General features: G+C 38.5%; 1 protein-coding gene across 1 annotated transcript in view; it reads right to left on the bottom strand.

The window, feature by feature from the left end:
- LOC109420930 (facilitated trehalose transporter Tret1) overlaps positions 1-22,003 on the bottom strand; it is a 64,231-nt gene extending 42,228 nt beyond the window's left edge. The window contains exon 1 of the mRNA XM_062850621.1: positions 21,125-22,003. The gene's annotated coding sequence lies outside the window, so the exon portion shown is untranslated. The remainder of the gene's footprint in view (positions 1-21,124) is intronic.
- Between the last annotated feature and the right edge of the window lie 920 nt (positions 22,004-22,923).

Genomic DNA, 22,923 nt, shown 5'->3' with positions numbered 1-22,923 from the left:
TCTTCTGAGCTATTATTAGAATTGTTGGCAAAATGTTTTAAAAAACTGCAGAATTCTTCAGAAAAAAACTCCTGGATAAATTCTCAAAGAAATTTTCAGAGACATCATAAGATGAAATTCGGGAGAAATAATCACGGGAAATTCTGAAGAAATCTTTGAAGGGATTCTGTTCATAATTCTGGAGGAATATCTAGAGGAGTCTTTGAAAATCTGTGAACGATTTCGTGGAAGAACTCTCAAAGAAATTACTGGAAGTTTTTTATATTCTTTTAAAATGATTAATTTATTCTGATTCTGAATATGAATATAGTATTTTCCGATCATTTAAAGTATTGTTACTCATGCTATTGGTGGGTTTGTTAGACAAGGTAGATAACCTTATACAATAAGTATCATAATTTATTTAGTTACGATTTTGATACCATAACTATTTTTGCTTTCCGATTATTATCAAGAACACATTAATAACTAAACTTGTTATTGAAATATTTTCCAAATTCACTGTTATTAAGTTGTTATTGAAACTAACAAAACAAGTTATTAAAATGGTTTTCCAAGACCTTTTTTGTTGTTATGATATTTGTTATTTTGCCGTTTGTGACAGGCAAATTTATAATATAATATGTTATGTTAATAACATAAAAATCATCGATTCTATTATTCAGTTATTTTACCCAAATAACACAGCTCCTTATGCTGTTGTTATTCCCTACTGCTCGGGTATGCCTTGTCTATGATTGGATAATGCTATTTGGTTATCCTTTCAGCATAGGAGTTAAGTTTTCTGGTTTCTTTCCTAATCGTTAGAATCGTGAGAAGAACCACCACCAACCGTGCATTGAGCATCTATGCGACGATGTTTGGTTCCATGGCCCCACTCTCGGCATTTACGGCACTGATTGATTGATTGATTTGTCTTTATGTAAGAGACTTTCAGCCCTCTTGTTACGGCACTGAGTGGTATTCTGAATGTTTCCTCCTGAGTTACGAAAATGTTATTTGAAATGATCTTCATTGTTGGTAGTTCACTTCGAAGAATTTAATAATTTTCAGGGCGGATGCTCCTATCAATTTTAATTATTGATTTGTATTCCGAAATGCATAGTGTGAAAGCTTCATGGCTTCATGAACTCAATTCTCAATGACTAATGTTCAATAACAATATACAATAATTCTAACCTGCATCACCCATCACCAACAGAAAAATGCATGGATAATAATGCCCCCAGAACGATCAAAATTATCGCAAATTTGTGATAGGTCGTACGGGTAACGCCGCGCCGGCCGTTCCGGTACGCACCAGCTGCAGCTGCCTCATTAGCAGCAGTGAGATACACGATGCACTTGATGCAAGGCAAAGTGTGATGTACGTTCACTGGGCTGTGAACGCGACATCGGATCACCGCGCCACCGCGGAGATGCGCGACTTGAGAACATTCGCGTCTAGGTCGCGTTGTCACCGTTGCATAGCCGCGCTAGTCCGTCACAATATCCTCGGTCGGGCGTCGTCTACCTTAGACGAAGACGACGAGTAAGCGCGTGGTGCTTGCTGAAGCGGCTTCTCTCCCCCGCCGTGACATTGACATTCGACGCGACGCGGTTATTTTTGTATGGATATGTAGTCAGGTTATAGGCTGCTACTGCACCACGCTTACCCGCAAGGTTCTACGAATTTCCCGATAGAACGTCCATGGTGGTGGCACCGACCGATTATATAGGGGAACTTACGTATTCTCGGCCGTTTTGTTCTCTTCGTCATGGGGGTTTTTTTGAAACCTGTAGGTCTCACAGTTTACCCAAAATCCTTCCCAACCAAGCTGAGTTGTATGCCCAAATTTCAGGCAATTTGGCCCACAAAAACCCCCCATGACGAAGAGAACAAACCTGCCGGTAATACCCATCGTCACCCTAGCTCTAGTTTGTTTGCGCCGAAATGGAGCCGCGATTCTGATGTAACGTGTCGATAATTGGTGGGTGGCGGTTGGTTTCGGGAGCAAGGGTGATGAGTAGAGCATTAGCTGAGGATTCGGGCGACACACAAGCCACACAAGGTAGACAGATTAGATGTTATTGTTTGTTACCTAGGTTGACCTACACGGGTTGGTGCTATCGGGCACGTGTACGCAAAATTGTTCTAGTTGATATGCGGGCCTTTATCTGGATGATTTAGGTGATATATGAGATGAGATCTTGACTCATTTACAAATATTTACGCAATATAAAATGTTTATTCTCGACAACTGACATCACAGTTAGAAGACATGAGTTCGTTGCTCTTCACTGGAACACTTCACAATGAGAAATGTTGTAACCTTAGAAGTTTGATAAACGCATACATGTTTGTATATGAAACTACAATATGTGTCAATATTATGGAACGAGCTCACCAATAAATCGCGAGCTAGGTGGGCTGCCCAAACAACCAATTTACACGTATAATCAAGTTTATGTTCATGTTCTACGTACTTTTATTAGTTAAGGACAAACGTCTTGAAATCCCGGTTCAACAGTGCATCAAAACTTCAGACACACAAATCTCAAGAAGCAAGCTTCAAACAACAATGCATGTTATTATTCTGTTCTTGCTCACTTGTAAAAAGCTTAAAATAAGAAGCTCAGGTGCGCTGATTTTGTTTACGAAGAGATTTGTGCCCTCAAAATCGTGAGTAGGTGCCAAAGTCGGCCATTATGGCGGCCATATTGGGATTCTAACAAGTCTGTCCTTAACGTTACATCGCATAAAAGACATTACACCGTCTTCAGCCAGAGAGAGGCTGTACAGACTGAACATTACATACACGAGGCAACGAACAACACACTTCACACCCTGTGGCCCAATGGAGAATTTTCCGTTTGACGAAAAGTTTTCCCCGACTGGAGCGGGAATCGAACCCGCACTCCGAGACTTACGAAACGCCCAGACGACAGACGCCGCTAACCGCACGGCCACGAAGCCCCGAAGATGCAGTAAAAGTGCCTTATGCGTACAAAAGTGGAGGCGCTATACGTACATTGACGGAACAATAATAACGCTGTATGACTTGAAGCGACATCTTATGCGATGCACCGTGAGCACTATTGCGACGTAACTCACCTCAGTGTTTGTTGGAATGCACTTGGTTCACCTGCGCTGTGTGTGTTTGGCAGACTATCTGGAGTTAAAAACGACGGAGTACCATTGATTATCAAGTCAACAAAACAAATAATGATGACTTTGTAAGCAGAATTACGGCAGTTCACTTTCTTGTAGCTTTTTGGCACTGCATCCACAGTCCAACAGCAACTCTTTCATTGTTATCACATATAAAATCGCACTATGTCAACATAAACGCTTTTAGCTTATGCGAGTTTGTATGCACACTTCAACGAGTTTATTTGTACTTTTATGCCATTTCATCCGTACATCAATGCGAGTAAAGTACCAAGCGAAGTCGTATAATCATCGCAGTATGCAATTATGCGAATTCACTTGACGCTTTGCGAGTTTAGTCCGTACGCTTTTGCGACTAAGTAAAGTTCATCGTAATAAAACATCAGAATATCATCTACTACGATGTACTCATTCCAAACAAAAGTTGATTTGTATTCTTATATGACTTTACCTGATACGTCATAATAAGTTCAAAAAATATCATCATATGCGACGAATATTGTCCGTCCGCTGTACATATATGCGACAGTGACTTAAAATAATACTATATACGATGTACAGCGTGCATTCTTATGCGACTCCTGGTTGTCTGGGTGGTGACTACCGTGTGCAGGAGGTCCTGGGTGGGATTGAAACCATCTCTTCCTTCTACTTTATGTCTTTGTATCCACTTTCTATCTCTTCTTTGTTATCAAAGCATTTACACTTTGCAGATTGAACTTGTGCGGATGCAGTTGTGTATATGGTATGCTGTGGGCAAGTGATTGCAACTATCACAATCCTTCCCTTTCGCCAGATTGACTTTTTGATTGACAAATTGGAATTATTATTTTGTACAAATTGAAGAGCATCATCATTAAAACACTCAATATGCCTGTTAGATTTCTCATTGGTTCATTGTGAGAGTGTAGCTGGACTGACTCTTGCGAAGCAAGAATAGCAGCTACGGGCGGTTAATCAAGTTGAAGTTCAAGCGAAATGTGGAACGAACTCACCACTATATATTCACCTTTGCTTCTAACGAAGAATCAATTTGAGAAAAGTTGAGCGGCCTCAGACATTGACTGATATTGTATGATTTTAACCAACAGAAACCGTTTTTCCTCCATGCAAGTGACACAAACCACACAACGCACACTTGTTGCAAAAAAAGGCTTTAAGAAAATCCACTGGAAAATTGCAACTTCTCTGCCTTACCGTACTAAGGATTATGGCGCGAAATCGAACTCGGACTACCACACTACCTAGCAACGCGAAAATTTTACTTGTTCATTCCAATACCTGACACAAGATAATCACCATATTTTTGGGTAGCAGCAATTCAGCATGTCAACAACTCTCCTTTTCAAGCTCCCACCATCTTATCATCATCAACAATGCAATTTGGGGATGCACAGCGCTTATCATCTTTCATAGGTAGTGGAGATTCTCCATGGGGGAGACTTTTCCTCAGGAGAGAAGACTGCATTGATAAGATTTGCCAAGGCACCCGCCACGTCGTGTCGTTCCGATCCGAAGCGAATGATAGATGTTATTGGTCTATAAAATAATCTAGATGAATTTTGTTTGACAACAATATTGTTCAGTTGTTATCTTTCGGTTATTGCTGTGGGTAATAACTTTTGGCTTGGATTTCGTTTATGACCACTAGTAGCCATCTAGGGGGAAATTGAAGCTTTTAACAAGTATGATAAACGCCGACATTGATTGTTCTTCTTATTTTCGTTTCAAAACAGTGAAGTAATTTCTGCTCTACCCCATTTAGCATAAACCCATTTGATACAATGGTCACTTGACATTTTGTAATGACGTTTGCTCACTCTTTCTGAATCGTTAGTTTTAGTGTTATACCAAACGACATTATGTTTGGTATAACACTAAAACTGCCGATTCAGAAAGAATTAGTTGATTTTTTTATGCCAGTCAGCATTACAAAAAAGGACATGGATGCCCGTCTCCACACGGGGGCTGAATAGACTGAACGAAACTCAACATTAGGCAACGGACACGCAGCATGCACCAATACAGGGAAGAATCTATTCGCGCAAAAAGTTGTGTCGCTCGGAGTGAGAATTCATCTCCCATTTCATAGCATGGTGCGATTAGAAGCTTAGTGGTGAACCGCAGGACTAGGCGGCACCACGATTATGCCAAATGGTAACCATACCAAGAGTGTATCGTTTTGAGGGAAGTTCAAATGGGAGCACTTTATTTAAAACGGTTACACTAGCTGTTATTAACTGTGCATTACAAATTCGCAAAACATAAAAATACAGGACAAACGCCAAGCCTCCAATGTATGCTTAAATTCCTCACTAGCTCTAATAAAACACTCAATCGATGGTGGCGTTAAGCATGAACCACTCCCCAAACGGTCATGTTATGGCTGAAATGTGTAATGAAGCATGTGATTCAATGGAGTACGTGATCTGACTTTCAACTAACGAAGTCGATCGAGCTGCGACACCGACCAAAATGATCGTTCTACGTGCATGGTAACAAATTTACGTCTGCACAGAGATACAAACAAATTGTGTTACTAGGCTTTTCCGTTTGAAAATAAATGTGTTCTGAAGCAGTCAGTGAAGAGAATTGTCAGACAAAAGAGGCACAAAACAAGCAACAAAGAAGGTGTGACGATTACTCTTTATCCCTAGGGGAGGAAGGGGTAACCCCGTCACCTTAAGCATTTGGATTTTTCAAAATAAATGTAGGGCGAAAATTGATATTTTCAGTACGCAGATTATTTGATTCATTAGTTTTTTATAAGACTTGTGGATTGGAATTGTCAAATTATGTTAATTCTGGTGAACAATGCACATAACACAACCATAATAAATATTCATGTTTTTAATTCAGTGCGGGTAAGACCGTCACCCCTATGGGGTAAATCCGTCATATACATTTTTATATTAATACTTTTGAAGATTTCAATTTTAAAATATTTTCAATACATTTTTGAAGTGCAGTGATGGTTTACTAATCATTCTACAGTCGATACTCTTGTAAAATCACTGGTCGGGGGGCGCAATTGGAATTTGCCTAATAGGAGACTAAGCTTATGGGATTTGGGCTTATGAGGGTGTGGCCAATTATCCCGGGTGTGTTAACAGAGAGCGCAATAATTTCTTCGGCAAAGTTTTAGGGTTTGAAAAGATCTACCATTTAGAACTTAGGTTCTAATGATTAGTTGGTAACTTGGCCGCCAGAGGCGCCACCAACAGTTTGATGCTAAATTGCACTACAGGAACCATTAGGTTGTCAAGCAAACGTTACGATGTGCGACAGCTCAAGACCCTGATAATTAGAAATAGTGTCTTCGGAAAAAAATATTGGATACGCTAATAACTTACAGATGATGAGTTACAAAGTTCGAAATTCCTCCACTGGGCGGCGCTAGTGGGCATGTAAATTTTCCAAACCTCATATCTCAGAATCCAATGATTTGGTGTCTTCGGCAAAGTTGATCAGTATGACATAGACTTCCATAAAACGGGACACGTGGTTCAGAATTCTGCCACTAGGCGGCGCTAGTGAATTTGCAATCGCTGAAAAAATAATCCACAAATTATGCCCTTAGAAGGTCCAGAAAGGAACAGGAAGAGTCCAAGCAGGAACTCCTGGAGAAATCCTAGCATATTTAGTTGGATAAATCGTAGGAAATACTGAAAGAAGCCTTAGAAAAAAAAACCCTGCAGGAATTACAGGAGAAACCCATATGAGGTCGTCCATAAATGACGTAGCATTTTTGACGATTTTTGACACCCCTTTCCACCCCTCGTAGTCTACTTTCCAATACGTAATACATAGCTAGTAGCATAATTTGAGACTCCAACTCATTCCCCCCATAAAATGCTACGTCATTTATGGGCGACCCCTGTAGAAATTTCCCTGGTTGGTCATCAGTTTGTAGTTGCGTGGCATCTAATAGAAATGCCTAGCCAGTTCAACAAACATCCGGTAATCCGAAGAGCATGACGGTGTTACCCCCGCCGATGAGTGACGGGCTTACCCGAAAAGGCCACTTTTCTTAAATTACACCGTAATTTCTGAATAATTGTTGAAACTGACCATTCAATGAATCTTGGCACTAAAGAATAGTACAGATGAGAATACATGATTGATGAAAGTTATTTTTTGCACTTCTTTTGTATTTCAGAAGCTAAATTCTACCGACGAAATATTACATCCGCCGTTGGTACAATAACGCGTGCGTTTGTTTTGTTTATTTTCTTCGTGTTTGACGGCTCAATTTTGGTATCATTTGTCTCGAAAGAGTAAAAATGGTAAAAACAAATGAGGCGTGTGGCCAAAAAGTTACTAAATCACTGTTTTCTGGTAAAATCACTGGGGTGACGGGCTTACCCACCCTGACGGTGTTACCCGCTTTTCCCCTACTGGTAACAGATAATGACATGATCTCGAATTTTTTTGTTGCAGACAAAACGGAAGCTCAATTTGTTGCGTACTTTTCAACTCGTGAATAATCAATTGTTGCTAACCCAAAGTCGAAACTGTTTGATGATAGAGCTTCACCAGAGTTGCAGAGTTTACCGACTCGAAGTTACCGTTCGAAAATCGCAATGCAAGGCTTAAAAATCTCTAAGCTCGTGGTGTACGATGTTAATCCCATTATTTTCAAGTTGGGACAAACTTATGTCGCATGGGTTTGTTTGTCGCAACAAATACAGGTTGCGACATTGTCATTATTGTTGCGCGATGGTTGAATTTTGATTCACTGGAGCAGTACATTGAAGATTTTCAAAAGTTTCCTCAAATATGTGATTCCCAAAATACTTCCTACAGTGTTGGTCATTCTTTTTTTCTTCAATTTAGTAAGAATTTTTTCATAGGGGAAAGAGGGGCATTACGCCCCGCCTAAGCATATGTGGTAATAAACCTCAAATTATACTGTTTTTAAGGGTGTATTTTACCTTGGAGAGTAGTTTATTCCCTTACCTAAGAAACATCAACTTTTGGCCCGCGTGCTTACAAAATTTCCCATTCAAATAAACAATTCAAAAACGTGTTACTTTTTATGTGCCGGAAAACTGTAGGAGGCAAAACGCCTTTTTGGGTGAGGCAAAACGCCTTTTTGGGTGAGGCAAAACGCCCGCTGGCGTTTCCCGCTTTGACTTGTTGTGAAATTCCAAGGGGCACCATCGAATTCTTCCCAGCTACAAATGAAGGAGTAGGAGGCGCGTGGTAGTTTAATGGGTTGATTCCATATAACCAGTGAGCGCGCAATGTCTTAATTTGTGAGCTTTGCAAATTAGGGAATCTTTCCAAATGTGAAAATCGTCGTTTTCCATGCTTCCCGAGCAGACGAGAATAGCAACAGCATAATAAAATGTGTTATTTTGGAAAAATAACTGAGTAGCGGAAAGAGTTATTTTCATGTTATTTACATAACATATCCTGTTATAAACTTGTCTGTCATAAGCGGCAAAATAACAAATATTATAACAAAAAAATGTTCCTGGAAGACCTGTTTAATAACATCTTTTGTTAGTTTCAATAACAACTTAATAACAGCGAATTTTGAAAATATTTTAATAACAAATTTTGATATGAATACGTTATTGATAACAATCTGAAAACAAAATTTGCTTTTTTTCTGTTGCGGATAGGAACTCCTCCAAAGTCCCATATGCATTCAATGGGATACGCAACAATACGATCTATTGTTAAATGTTTCATTCAAAATTAGGACGCTTTTTTTGTCGCAAGCGATTTCTTATCGAAAACAGAGAGAAACAATAGTTCTCGTTTATTTTCCAAACAGCTTACGACGAAAAACTACCGTCGTTATGAAACCCTTTATTAGTTGGTTTATTGTTTATAAGATTAATTTACATTATTACCTCATTGATTGACACATTTATCCTTGTTAATCTAAGTGGGCTCGATACAGTGGAATCAATTAAAATAAATTTCTAAAAATAATCAATGGAGTTCTGGATGACTTATTTATTTACATTTTTTGTCGAAAATGTGTTGTTCGTCGTTGAATTCCACCAGTTGATCCAGAATGTTTCATAAAATGGCTAAAACTCTATTACACTCTCTATTTTCGTATTCATACCTAACTGAAACTGGGACAAAAAAAAACAGGTATGACACATTCTACCGTGACGTTACAACGTTTTGACGCCTTTTTGGGCAGATTTTTCACTATTACTCGTCAATTTGACCATAAACCCTCAAATATGTTTGCATATTCGGATTCCTTGTAAAATTTCCTATAAGTGTGATCTGTTGAACAATTAGTTAGTTTTGATTGAAAAAGTATGTTAAAAATTAGAATTAGACAACGTTGTAACGTCACGCTACTAATTCCCATTTTACATATACTTTTCCAATCAAAACTAACTGTTCAACAGATCATACTTATTGGAAATTTTACCAGGAATCCGAATATGCAAAAATATTTGAGGGTTTTCGCTCGAATTTATGAGTTATAGTGAAAAATCTGCCCAAAAAGGCGTCAAAACGTTGTAACGTCACGGTAGAATGTGTCGTATACTTTTCAAAGTGCTTATAAAGCAAAAGGCTGATAAGTTGGCTCTGTAACGTAATGTCAGTAAGAAGATGAACTGATGACAAAATAATATTTTCTCTTACAGTTCCTCACGGAATGCTGTGAACAACGAAAATCTCGAATGGTGTAGTTTTGATTGCAAAGCTACCCAGGTAACCAATAAGCAGTTAAAATTGCATTTATTTAGCACTATATGCGCCTTTACTGCTGGTTATTAAATGCTTATATGTCGTATATGCGCCATAAGTGCTAAATTAATGCAGGTTTTGGCCCAATATACGGCTGATTAAATGCTTATCATTCCTATCCACAAAAAATCGAACATAAACAAAAATATTTTCCCCTGCGCATTTCATTCGCTTCATATTCTTCCCTTTCTATTTTTACTCACACTCTTCTGTGCGACTTTGGGGCTGTTGTTTATTTTTGCAGTTGTTTTTTTTGCTGTTCCCGCTGAAATTGGGATTCGATCCCACAATCCTCTGACAGATGATGATGCTGAGCCGCGCAACAGGATGAGCTATAAACAGACGCGCCAACTTGGTCAAATTATTGGGGGGGACAAAGCCTAATTTTTCTGATTTTTTGTATGGGAAAATCGAAAAATCGTCAAATATTGGGGGGGGGCAAAACCATGCTTGCCCCCCCTAAGTTGGCGCCTATGGCTATAAACAATCAGATAATGTGCGTTGATTTTTTGATCTATTAAAGGCTTGAGTACCACACGGCTCGGACAAGTGCTGATAATTAAACCATGCACATAATACACGATGGCATAATTGGTTTCTTATCCCATGCGATTTATTTGGAAAATATTTGTTCTCTCATTGATTTACTTTGTTGCTACCAGTAAATGATAGGACATCTGAATGGTAATGGATCCTATCACGGAGGAAAAGCAGGCTGGTTTGAAACAACAAACTTGTTTGTTGTTTTTTTTCAACTTAGTTATTTGTTATTTCAAATCAAAAATTTGTTGTTTCAAAATGGAAAACGACGGTTGAAACAAACCATTTCATTTGTTGTTTTTAATATGAGACAGTAATATCGATTCCGGTAAAAACAAACTGAGAGGTTTGTTGTTTGTTACGAAAATCGCGGTTTGTTTTTACTAATGTTTGGGTTGACTGCTACTCTTGTTTGTTATGAAATACAAACCACATTATTAGTTTGTAATAACAAACATCGCCGGTAGAACCAAACTAAGATGTTGTTTGTGCAAAATTTAATCGAAACTTCAGTTTGAAACAAACCAAATTAGCGGTTTGTTTCATTTGGGTCTTCCCACAAGCCTCGTCATGAGCTCAACTCAATTATATGGCCACCATTTTGAAGAACCGTTTTGTGCATCATCCAGCCAGTAAGTTTGGCAATTTGTTAAGTGTTGCAGCATGTTAGAGAGCTCCAGGTATGTTCAAATGAGTTGATGAGTGGTGTGCAAAGTAATAGTTTCGGATAATCTACTTCCAGAATAGAATAATGAGCCTTGCTGAAGATTAACATTGGCTGGAGCCACGTAAATTCTCGAGAGCTGAAACACGATGGAGGAAATCGCATCGCGCTGATATCAGGAAAAATGCGAGAGTAATCGGTATTACAATCATATTATTATTCTGGTTATCATTACTTATCTCAATCAGTGTATTTGTATAAAATAAATAAATATGTGATCCTTACAAATTTTCCAATAATTTATTAGTTTTGAAAAAAAAATAATAAAGTAACAAAAAAGAAACATTTTATCGTTAAATTCAACCGACCAGTTTGTTGAAAACAAATCAGATTACGGTAATTTCAAACCATTGCATTTGGTTTGAAACAACTAATTTCGTTTGTTGATTTAGAGGCTGACAACCAGAACAACCACCCAGGTTGTTATTTTAAACTGACGTTTGTTAAAATTAATGTGAGATTCCGAAAACATAACAACTGGATACACTAGTTTGTTCCAACTAATGCGGGTAGTTGAAATCAACTAATATTCCGGTTGTGCCAAATTCAACCTAAACATCCGGTTGAATCTAACTAAAATCCGTTTGTGTTTACTAATTATTTTTCTCCGTGATAGTCGTGGTACATGAATTGAAAAGTTGAAATGTGTAACAGTTTTAGCATCGCTCATCTCTCTTAGCATTTTTATGGCAATAAAGTAGCAGTTAGGATCAGGGTATGAAAAACGGATCACGCCGAAAAACAAACGCTTTGTCCTAAGCGGTGCATGTTGGTAACAAAGACGCTCCGCAACAAACGTATGTCAGGCGATGGGAGCAATAAAACAAACATCGCTTGCCGTGCGTGTGCCGATATTCCTGCTTTTCTGCTTAAATTTTTGACCCACATCATCGAATTCATAAGCATTTGGACGAATTAAGACTCTTGCAAACCTCAGAGTCGAGTTTCAGTTGTAAAACAATGCGAAAATCACGATGTGAATAGAACGAGACAAATATTCCTACCGTTTTTGTTGTGAACAAACTCGGAAGCGATTTTGTCATTATCTGCTAACGAAAAAACAAAGCGTTGTTGCCGTGCCTTCTTTGTTGCCTATTTTTCGCTTGCGGTGGCATATTCTGCGCACACTGGTTAGGATGCTTGTTAACCAAAAAATATCGTGCATTTGAAATGCTACACAACAGCTGTCAGATTTTAAGCAGCATTTGAATTGCTAATTCAGAGCAATTCAGCAGTCGAACTGCTATGATACAGCAGCAAGCAGATATAATGCAGTTTTATAGCTGAAATAAAGCTTATTTAAATGCTTATTGGTTACCTGGGTAGATCCCTTCTGAACTTTAAATGATTTCTCTGGTAATCTTTGTTTCTCCTGGGATACCTTCAAGTATTTTTAATAGATTGCTCTAGGTATTCCTTCGAGGTTTTCTGCTGTCGGTATGCTTTCCGGGATTCCTTCCGAGAATCGTCCCAGTATCCCTCCCAGGTTTCCATTCGGGATTTCCCCATATACTTCTCTCAGTTTTCATTGACAACCCCAGACAACCAATTTGTACGTATAGCGAAGTTTATGAACGTGGTATACGTACTTTTATGCATCAAATTTACATCCCACAAGATTCAACATATAGCCGAGGCGGTAAACGCACGGGTATTCAGCATGACCATGCTGAGGGTGACGGGTTCGATTCCCGGTCGGTCCAGGATCTTTTCGTAAAAGGAAATTTCTTTGACTTCCTTGGGCATAGAGTATCTTCGTGCCTGCCACACGATATACGCATGCAAAATGATCATTGGCAGAGGAAGCTCTCAGTTAATAACTGTGGAAGTGCTCATAGAACACTAAGCTGAGAAGCAGGCTTTGTCCCAATGAGGACGTTACGCCAAGAAGAGAGAGAGAGAGAGAAGATTCAACAAAACTGCCTTATCCGTACAAAAGCTGGAGAGATATAGGTGTATTTTTTTATTCCTAATCACTTAACCTAATTTACAGCTCTATTGTCCACTGGGGCACTACGTGAGCAATTTCAATTGACACCTGCACTTACATTTTGTACAGCGCCTAGATTCTATTCTACTTTATCGAATTGGTTGCCTTTCTGCTGCTTTCACTTTTTCTTCTTTATACCTAGTAGAATGATGAGCACAAGGATGATGATGGATGGCCGTTGTTCCTTTCCAGTCCGATTGGGGGTCCATTATGAGTAGCAATTCGCCGATGTCCAGGTATCCGGGTCCGTTTGAGCCATGGGGCTCAGAAGAGGGTGTCAGTTGCTCTCGCGGGAAAAGCAACTGATATAGGTGTATTAACGGGACAATAATAGCATTATATGACTTGAAGTGATATCTTATGTGATGCACGGTGTACGCTATTGCGACCTAATATATCACCTTACTTTAAACTATTCAAAAAAAAAGATGACTGTTCACTTTCTAGTTTCATGCATTGAAGTCCAACAGCACCTCTTTCATGGTTAGCACATATCAGAGCGCATTATGTCAACATAAACGATTCTAGATTATACAGGTTGATTTGTACATTTTAGTGAGTTTGTTATTACATTAATGTGATTTCATTCGTACAGCAATGGGAGTTAAACTGGCTTAATAAAAACGCACCAAAAGAAGTCGTATAATGGTCGCAGTACGCAAATGTGCGAATTCATTTGACGCTTTGTGAGTTCGCTCGCACGCTTTTTTGGATAAAGATCCCAATACTCGGGGTCAAATATGTGTCTCAAAAGAAAACAATGCTCAAACATTATAACTCGATCGATTTTTTTATTTTTATATTTTCAGTTCAAACCCGAATAAGCGACATTTTTTTTCTTTTATTTCCGCTGCTTTTGCTTTACGTTAAACACAATGTCGAAAGAGGCGCACTATATAGAGTACCAGGCGTACAATACAGTGCGCCACTTCCGACATTGTGTTTAACGCAAAGCAAAAGCAGCGGAAGTAAAAGAAAAAATGTCACTAATTCGGTTTTGAACTGAAAACATAATACAGGCCAAACATGTCTAAAGGTCCTATCTGCAGAAGAGAGGCTCTCTTTGGTTTCCCTCTCTTTCGTTAATATCTCAGCTGTTTATTTGTATTATGATTGGCTCCTTGCATTGAACGATGGTCAAAACAATCGTTTTTTGATTTGTACTGCAAAAATAGTTGAAATGTGTACCATTACATTGCAATAATTAAAAGAGAAAGGGAAAAAAGAGAGCCTCTCAAATGCAGATAGGACCTATTGAAATGTTTGGCCTAGTGTCAAAAAGTTGTTGTGTCTTGAATTCTTTCCTTGTCAAATATTTGACCCTGTGTGCTTATAACCCAAGTAACACACATGCCACATAAAAGTCACGGTGGCGCAGGTTTATGTTGCGCAGAAGTCACTGCGACTTATTTCTAGCAAGTAAATATTTAGTTGTAAGAAGTAAGTCACAGTGACTTCTGCGCAACAAATACCAGAGCTAAGTTTATCGCAATAAAACATCAAAATATCGTTTGAGGAATCGAAGTATGCCACGTCGCGATCGGAAGTATTTGTGTTTTTACTGTAACGGTTTTTTCTCTATACCGTTTTGTGCGATAATTTGGATGGTGCTACGCCATCCGGAAGTAGCTCTCGTATGATTTGGGAAAGATTTTACCTACGAATTTACGATTTTCGTGTTTGTGACCGAAAGAATAATTTGAAGAATTTGTTGTAGCTTTCCCGCTGATGACTGTTTGTTGATACATCATAAGTGCGCAGGAGGACGACTTCGGATTCGCATGGTACGTGTTGCATATGAACGAGTTAGCTTGCATATATTATTGCCAGTGATGTATATAATACTTTGCGATGAGCTTAGTGTAAAAATTTAAAATAAGAACAATGCGTTAGTGAAATGGCTGAAAATTTTGTCTGTCACGGTTTTTTTCGTACTCGTGAACTGTTATTTGTTCAACAATCTCAATTCAGCTTATGTTCCGAGTTAAATAATATTGAAACTTTGAATCGGGTTTGGAAATCCCATTTTGTTGAATTGAGGATACAACGCAAGAAACTTAATAAGTCAATGCGTGAGTTATTATTTTGTTTCGTGTTGGTGTTTTCGGTTGACTGAAGGATTGATTAAGGATTTTTGTGGAGCATCCTGATGAAAGTTCAAGTGGATTTGAAAAATTAGCTCGTCATGATCTTCCCGATACATTGTTGGGGGTCAGAATTGACGTGAAGCCGTTGCAATATCTTTTGGACGGTCATCAGTATAACCGGCGAGATCTGTCTGATTTGCTTTGATTAGTTTTAAGTTCCAGTCCTACATTTTTGTAAAACTAATTGATAATTCATAGTTTGGTCAATACATAGTGGAAACGTCTCGCTGGTTGTACACAGCTGTGGGGTGGCGGTATTACTAACGATGATGGTGATCGACTACAAAACAGCCGTTGGGTTTATTTTTAAAAGTTCATCGTCTTACAGCTTTTTCGTAAAGATTTCTTGTTTCACTTTTATGTTTCTTATAGTATACTTTATTCTGTACTTCAATCGGGGAAGGGATTATCATACTTTTTCTCATTTCAGAGAGCGAGTAATGGCGCTTAAGCCTAGACTTCAGAGCCTGGACATCAGGTGAAACTGGATGCATTTCCTCACTTTTTGGTTTTTGATTTTTTATTAAATAACGAAGCAATATTTTCAAAATCGGTTTTCGTACACATGTAGAGTATGGACCAAGGTATCTTCTGATTTTTTTGTGGTGGAAAATGTTTTTCGTTTTTGCGGAAACCATTTTTGAATAAAATTTCACAAAAAAATGGTTTTAAAAAAATGGAAAACATTTTCCACCACTAAAAAAATCAGAAGATACCTAGATCCATACTCTACATGTGTACGAAAACCGATTTTGAAAATATTGCTTCGTTATTTAATAAAAAATCAAAAACCAAAAAAATGAGGAAATGCTTCCAGTTTCGCCATAAGGGGTAAATGCCTATGTCCAAGGCTATGTACCATCTCAGGAAGAAGTGCTTCAACGGAGTGGCAATCACTTTCTTAGCAACGTCACTCCCAACGTATTTACGTCACATTTATACTGCATACTACACGGAGCAAGTGACGAGATGTCGTCGTACCATGATTCATTTCAAATTTATTGTTGTAGGTCCGGCCGCTTCAATACTTGTAATACATCTCCGATGCACTGCAATAATTGATAATACAAAAATAAGTTAAAAGTAGTAAATTTTATCATTTTCCAGGATTTTTTCCAAGAGATGGCTTCTTATCTATTTTTTATTCAGGGATTTCCTGTGATAAGCAGGTTCTTCCCAGGTCATAAAAAAAACAGGGTGACCCAAAAGGGCTCGCACAGATGTGGTTTTTAAAACTAATCTGCAAGACGGAATTCAAACGAAGTATCATCCAAGAGATAGCTGTGTATGTGTAGGTTAGACTAGACTAGACAACATCAGAATATCGTTTACTATGAGATAGTCTCACCACAGATAAACAGACGTATCACTTGGAACAAAGTGCGATTAAAATCAACGTTCAAAAGTATAATCGCCCAATGCTAATTGCGATGTATTTCGCAAGTCCAATGAGTTGATGGCGGTAGTGCACAAACGTCAAACAAGAGCAAAAACGATGCGAGCGCCATGAGTGAGAGATTTGCGAACTACAGAATATTTGAATAGTGTGTGTGTATGTACAATCCATCTCCCACTGACCGGCAGTGCTTTTGTGGAAGAAAAATGTCTGCTTCTATTTTTAACTTTTATCCATAGACGCAAACAGTTTTAGTCCTGGAGATGGAAGGTGATAGCTCTACTGCACGTCCAACGACCCATTTCAAGTATGACAGGACTTCCACGTACATCTTGAGGTCGTTTTCTGAAACAGTAAGCCCCGCATTGATGCATCCGGATATCAATTGGATATCTGAAATGCATCAACACTTCCTGAATCAAAAATTTGCATTTTTTTTTCCGGCGCGTATTTGGTATGGTAAACATCACATGTATGAGTAAAATGACATTTTTTTATTTAGAAAGATCTCATCAAGTTTTTCATAGTCTGCCGTTATATAGTTGTACTCTTATTTCTCCAGCGGTGCAGCAACGACCGAAATAGGATTGCTTTCATTGCCGCGTACACTTAAAACGACGTGAAACGTTCAACCAAGTCAGCGATTACTGGCATCACGCCGAAACTCCCGAATGATAGATACTATGCTGAAGAATTACACTTTCACACGAAGAAAACTGACGGGGTGGCGTAATACCTGCCCAACCACCAGCGCAATCGTCGAATAAAGTTCGTTTTGAGAACGCGCAAAAAAAAAATAACAAGTGGAGTTGACACCCGTTCGTGGCAACGCATACTCGCCACCCACGTTGTTTTTCTTCTCACTGGTCAGTCAAAATTCACTTTGCTTCAATATTTATTCACAATTCAGCATTCTAAACTAAGCCAAATCAACGCGTTCACACGTGACAAAACTTTCCGGGTGGCGTAGTACCGACCAAACCACCAGCGGAACCGAGAAATTTGCGAACGCGAAGAAAACGTGACAAGCAAAATAACAACACACCAACTACAGAATATTTGAATAGTCCGTTAAAAAGGGAAACGATGGTAAGCGGGTAGAGTGTGATGTCTGTTTGTCTGTGGTCGAACCTTATAAAAGCTGATTTGTATTATTATACGACTTTACCAGAAACATCGCAATATGTTCAAAAAATAACATCATATACGATGAAAATTGTTTCTCTATCGTACAGATATGCGATAGTAACTAAAAATAGTGCAAGCTAAAAATATGCAAGCTTAAGCGACTCCTAGATGGCTGGGTCCATCCGACATTCCTTCGACCTATGTATTAGGTATGTATGTGCTGCAAAGGGTGGCGAATGTGAAAATTGACAAAAGATGCACCATTATTTATGGATTCTCCCTTATCCTGGATCGATCGAGAATCCAACCTAAAACTCTTAGCATGAAAAGCGTAAGAGAAAAAAAAAATGAAGATGAACCAAAATTTGTTTAGTAAGAAGTAATGTAATCAGGAAGTCACTCTTCTATTCTTTTCGAGTGATTGTGATCTCTTTTACTCGTTTAAAGTTGTATTGTATCTATACGGATCAGAATGCAACGATAGCATAAAAGTTATGCTGAAATAGAAATTGAGAAAATTATCAGGTCTTGAGGACCAACACTAGAGAATTATTTGGAATTACACCATAAACTAACATATTTGTTCGTGAAATCATCCCTTTATTTTAGTGGAGCTTGACTATTGATAACTAATTTATTTGAAGATTCAAGGAGCTGTGAGACTCCTTCGGTATCAACTTATTATTGACACGGCATCTTCTATAGGAGATTCTATGTACGATGACGATGGAGCATCATTGACGGGATTTGAATCTCCTTGTAACAACTAAGATGTGTTGGCTAGGAAGCTTAGGGTATGTTGTAGTATAGTGGATCCTTCAGTAGCTGATATTTACTCTGCATGTTTACCACAGATTGCACACAAAACCCATTTAATTCCACATAATTTAATCATTAGAAATGTAGTGAACACTCCCGGGAATCCATCTATACATATGTACGTGAGGTTAATGCAGAAATCATAACTTGCCATTTTTGAACAAGTTTATATAGCCTGGCTCTCAAACATTCACCATTGTAAGAAATTTCCATGAAATATCTTGAGGAACTTGTTCATGATTTTACTCCATATAAAATCTAACCCAACGAGGTTGTCAGTGCTTTAGCGGAAGAAAATGTATGTGTCTATTTGATTATAGGTGCAAATAATTTCAGCCCTGAAGTTGGAAGGTGATAACTCTTTTGCGCGTTCAAATCTCTTCCCACCCAAATATAACCATAATATTTTGACTGTTTCTATCTGTTGAAATAAAAGAGGCGAATTGTTGCAACACTGTTTTCAAGCGTGCGAACAGCAGTGATGATAACAGATTTTGCTAGAGTGTAAAAATGGTACCCCTTAAAAAAAATAAATCATTACCAAAAATATGAAAAAAATGATAAGAGGTAAAAAATTTTAAGACAAGTTATTTGGAGTACAAAGTTCAAATTTTCTAGAACACCGTTTTTTAGAACCGTTGAACGGATTTGGATGAAAATGCATCACGCTGGTGACAGCCACTGAGCAATCAGCATGATGCATTTTCATTCAAATCCAAAATTTGAGCTATGTAGGGGGATTAGGGGCATAATGGACACTCTAAGCAAATGAGTATGTTAGGCCTGTATAACAGGCAAAAACTTAACATATTATCAGTTCACTTAAAACTCTAACTTGTTTCCTACGTATTTCAGCATTTCCTACGTTCATTTACAGCAGTTAGAATGTCATAATTGTGAAGAAACAATGAATTGTATACCATGTGTTTTTCAGGGCTGGCAGGAAAGGTACGGGGCGAAATGGACACCCATCGGGGCATAATGGGCACCCCTGCATATTTTATGCTAATTCTTTGGTTACATCGACCAGTTAAGTGATTTGCCTACGGAGATCAATACCACAGATATAATACTCCATCTTAGACGAGTTTACATAACATCAAAGAGATATAAACTTTAGGCTAAAATATTCGGATTATTTTTTCCAAACTCTTTAAAACGCCTAACAGTATGCAATGCGCGTACATCCATTCGTAATTGCCAGTGTTCATTTCGCCCCGAATCGACTACAACATTCAAATTGTTATTTTAAGTTAATTCTGATCAAAAATAAAATACTTCATCCGTTGTTAAATCTTCGTATACATGTAGATGAGTAAACAATTCACTTGTTTTTATGGTCGAAACACCCCAACACTCGTAATGCCTTATTGATGCTGCTTCGAAATTATAAGAATTTCACCATATGAAAAACATACTTCTAGTTCAATGATATTTTGGTTATTTTGGAGCAAAATATATGGTACTTTTGAAAAATAGAACCACGACTTGTTCCTTTACACTTATGCATTTAAAGTTTTATATAAAAGTTAACGGTTTCGGCAAAAACAGGGGTGTCCATTTCGCCCCGGGTGTTCATTATGCCCCTAATCCCCCTACTCCAAATACCTAGTCCTTATTTTTTTAAACTTCCTTATCTTAACTATTTTAGCATTGACAAATCAGATAGGTTAGACCAAACAGCTTTAAATATGGATCCAAGAATTCCGTCTCCTGTTTTGATGAAGCATCGGTAAATTTTCTCCGACACCATCAGTTTTTGAAATTATTTATTTGTCAAAGTCAGCGTTTAGCAACTTTTAATCTCTATGTATAAAAATGAGTTTGAATTTCCTCCGATTTAACAAAAGTCACAAACGAATAAGTTTGCTGAAATGGCCGAAACAGCTAGTTGTTAATAATCTGAAAAATGTGTGACAAATTAAAATTCTCTCTTAGGCAAAGTTCTGTTCTTTTGGGGTTTACTTATCCAGCTACTTTAATGACATTTTGAGCCAAATCAGAGTTAAATAGAACAAAATTATCAAATGTTTTGTAATAATTTTGAAACTTATAACTTCTAGTGAAGTTTTATTTATTGTAATGCCTAAGATTACAACTTGTTACAAAATAACAATCGTCAAAAGTATAACGTTTGACCTCTTTTGGATTTCTATCTGTAATCGATGGAAGTTTATTATTTTGAAATCGGACCATTGTCTGGCGGCAAATTCAATCTCACTTTTCTTCAAAATGACAGCTGTCGATAAATTTGACAGAAATTATACAAAATTCCGAGACATTATTATCTCAATCGAGAAAAGCAGCCTCCCATTGAACTCGAACCACTTGTTTGTTTCACACATACTAACTGCCGCCGCGATACAGCTGGACCCCATCAGTCACTGACCTAATTAATAATTGATACATTCTCCTTTTTGTTGGCTCAGCTCAATCGTTGTTATCATTCAAAAACAAAAATTCTCCCCGGGTGGTTCCATACGTACTAGGATGTACTTACTTGTTCAATAAACTGCCTCCGTTCGTTCGGTTGGTTTGGTCGAGGATGTCGTTGAACTAATTATAGATATTTTTTTGTAAAAACTTTCAACTCGTCAGCTGACGACACGATACAAGAGCACTGGTTGTCTGAGCTGACCGGCAGCAATTGTAAATAAATATCGCAAATACACAAAAACGCGATCACCACAGTAAACTAATAACAAAACCGCGAAATTACTTCAACTTTCACACGCCTTTGGTTCTGCTTTGTGTCCACCGGACCAGTTTTTTTTGCAACGTAAGCAATTTCTCGCTAGGATGATCGAAATTATCACGATACACTTTTTCTCACTCAAATGATCTTCGACACAGCCAAACCATCAATGTCAAGCGGTAAACTCTGTCAGTAGCATCACACTACCGAGATTGAAGCCGGCTCGGAAAGTTATCCAACTACACACACGGCAGATGATGGACGGATACTCGATCGCCAAGAAGCAATCATTCATTCAGAACTCTTTGAACACGATCACCTTCACCCATTTATCCATGCAAAAAAAAAAAACTAAAAGCAAGAACCCCCGTTATTAAGTTCTTCGGATGCCGATTTTTTGCCACAACTTGCTGAACGCCAAGATATCTCTAACTGATCTTCTTCTTCTTAACTAAACCCCAATAAGTACTGATCGAGAACAAGTGATCCAAAAGGTTCGTCTCGGTCGGACGGCTTAGCGAAAACTGAGCGTGATCGCTAACTCGCAAATAAAGTTATACTGAACGCGGCGGCGGAACGGCGGTGAGCGAGACCATGTGTAAGTGCGTCGACGTCGTCGAACAAATCGCGCGAAGTTCGTCCTGTCCGGTGTCTGAGTCGCCGCCGTCGTTGGTCGTAAAGGGAATTAAAATTTGGTTTGCTTTTCTGATGCGTGGAAGTAGAGCGTGAGGGAGACTGTGTGGGAGAAGCAAACAGTTTGATAGTGACCGGTCGGTGGCGTGCCCACTGCCCACTAGTCGCACTATGTCTACTCGGAGATGATGTAGGATGACGAGGGAACTATGGAGCAGGTGTAAGGCTCTTGATGAAATGGGTTTGTTTGTGTGGAATATGTTTTTCATGTTTGGTCTTCAAAAGGTTCTTCAAGTCTGTTAACCCTTCAAAAACTGAGTGAAATTAGGAACTTAGGTCAAGAAGATTTACAATGAGATGCATGTACACTGAAATTTTTTACGCGGTCCGCCAAACACCCCCGCGTACCTCAGGGAGTTCCAGGATGTTTCAGGGGGGCTTTAAGAGGCGTTTCAAGGGGTTACAGAGGCGTTTTCGGGTGTTTTGGAGGGTTTCAAGTGCGTTACATGGAGACCGAGGGAGTTCCAGGGGGGATTTCAAAGGCATTTCAAGAAGTTTAAGAGGGTTTTCGGCGGGTTCCAGAGACGTTACGGAGGCGTTACATAGGCGTTTTAGACCATAGACCTTCTGATCAACATTGTTGAAGACACGAACTTTCTAGGTGGTCAGAATCTTGAGATAAACCATGTCAAAGTACTTCGTTTTAAATGCACACTAGTGCCATTTAGCGGCGGAATTACGCACTAAACTTACCACCATTTGATAGCATACACACTTAGAAATTCTGAAATTTGCACGAAACGGAATCACCAAAGAACGTAAACGTTTTCAAGATTGAATCACAAATTGGACTCAATTTTACGCGCATCATGTAAGTGCTGGTTGGTTGCGTTAGATGTCAACAAATTCGTTTCGCCAGAAACGTATAATCAGTATCACGTTCATCAGCCACCTTCTAACTCGTTGAAATA

This window comes from Aedes albopictus, chromosome 2 (genome assembly GCF_035046485.1).
Source record: "Aedes albopictus strain Foshan chromosome 2, AalbF5, whole genome shotgun sequence".
In the NCBI taxonomy this organism is placed as follows: Eukaryota; Metazoa; Arthropoda; class Insecta; order Diptera; family Culicidae; genus Aedes; species Aedes albopictus.
This window is presented reverse-complemented; position numbering and strand designations above follow the sequence as displayed.